General features: G+C 40.9%; 1 protein-coding gene across 2 annotated transcripts in view; it reads left to right on the top strand.

Annotated features, from left to right (window-relative positions):
• Positions 1–1566, top strand: part of C2H15orf61 (chromosome 2 C15orf61 homolog) — a 15688-nt gene that overhangs the window by 3294 nt on the left and 10828 nt on the right. The window contains exon 1 of one of the 2 annotated variants that reach the window (XM_072402591.1): positions 731–880. The exons of the other annotated variant lie outside the window; for it this stretch is intronic. The gene's annotated coding sequence lies outside the window, so the exon portion shown is untranslated. Of the gene's footprint in view, positions 1–730; positions 881–1566 lie in introns of those variants that run through there. 2 annotated transcript variants of the gene reach the window in all.

Raw genomic sequence — 1566 nt, 5'->3', positions numbered from 1 at the left:
CCTTGGGGAACACCAACAGGGAGGAGAGTGGGTGAGGAGGAGTTACCATTGAAAGAAACTTGAAAGGAGGGGTCAGACAGATAGGAAGCAAACCAAGAGAGAGCAGTGTCACAGATACCAATGGAGCGAAAGATTTGTATTAGAATAGGGTGATCAACAGTGTCAAAAGCAGAGGAAAGATCAAGGAGAAGGAGAAGGGAAAAGTTGCCTTGAGACTTAGCTCTGATGAGGTCATTGGCCAATTTAGTAAGGGCTGTTTTGGTGGAGTGGGCAGCTCTAAAACCAGAATGGATGGGGTCAAGGAGAGAGTTGGTGCTCTACTGTTTCCCGGAAAATAAATGATTTTTCTGTATTTTTAAGGATGCTTGAAATATATAAATATAGAGATAAATCATACTTGTTTGCGAGGATCACTTCAAGTTTATGATAGTACAAATGATTGAAATCATCATATGTGTGATTAACCAAAGTCAAGCCATACTTATATAATGGGCGGGGCCTTCATTCAGTGGCACGTGTCTCCTCTCGGCCTATAGTACAACTGGTGGCATGAGAACTTTCCTTGTGATTGGCCAGCTATTTATCACAGCTGATTCCGTAGCACAATGAATGGAAGTGACAGCTGGTGTGTCATCTCCAAAAGGCTATATAGGAGGGGTGCGATCTCCATGCTCTGACCGGAGAGGGCGGACCACACATATCATACAACTCTCACGGACTTCTTGGAATTCCCCGCTTGCATATCAAAGCACGGTCACGTGGTATTGTGACGCGTTAGCTGAGCGCTGTCACGTGACTGGAATGTCACGAGCAGCCCATCGTATGCCTGGCGGTGTGTGGGGGCTCCGGGGGTCAGTGCTGTGATTGGCCCTTGTTAAAGGTAATACAGGGATCCTCATCGCTCTGATATCATTTCCACTTCAGCCTGGGGTTGTGTCAGCTATACCTCACAATAACCACTAAAGGTCACGTGTCTGATTATATGTGACAGGCTGTGGAGACAAATCACCCGCCTAGCCTTCATTGGATGATAGTGACCATTACTACGTCATAAACATATTATATATATATATATATATATATATATATATATATATATATTAGAGTGACATCTGTAGAATTTCTTATTGGTCTATCCAGATAATAGACAGGCTCACTGACCAGTAGGAATGTCCTGGAGGAGTGGCCAAGCTTTTAGTTATGCCTTTCATTGGTTCTATTAAAGTATTGATAAAACTTTGGATTTTTTTCCCCAACTTTTGCATTTAAATGTACTAAAAACACCATCACAGTAAATGAATTCTCCTTGTTATTATTAAGAATAAATAGTATTTATTTAGCACCAACATATTATGCAGTGCTGTACAGGTAGTCCCCGGTATACATACAAGACAGGGACTGTAAGTTTGTTCTTAAGTTGAATTTGTATGAAAGTTGGAACAGGTACATTATTTTAATAAATGCAATTAGGACAGATGTTTGTCTCAACATATTATTAGGCAGTGTGGTGTCAGTTACTGAATAAAATCCTCACTGTGAGTTAATCACAAACAAAGCAAAAAAAAA

Source organism: Pyxicephalus adspersus, chromosome 2 (assembly GCF_032062135.1).
Source record: "Pyxicephalus adspersus chromosome 2, UCB_Pads_2.0, whole genome shotgun sequence".
Lineage (NCBI taxonomy): Eukaryota > Metazoa > Chordata > Amphibia > Anura > Pyxicephalidae > Pyxicephalus > Pyxicephalus adspersus.
The sequence above is the reverse complement of the archived record's forward strand: the minus strand, read 5'-3'. Positions and strand labels throughout refer to the sequence as shown.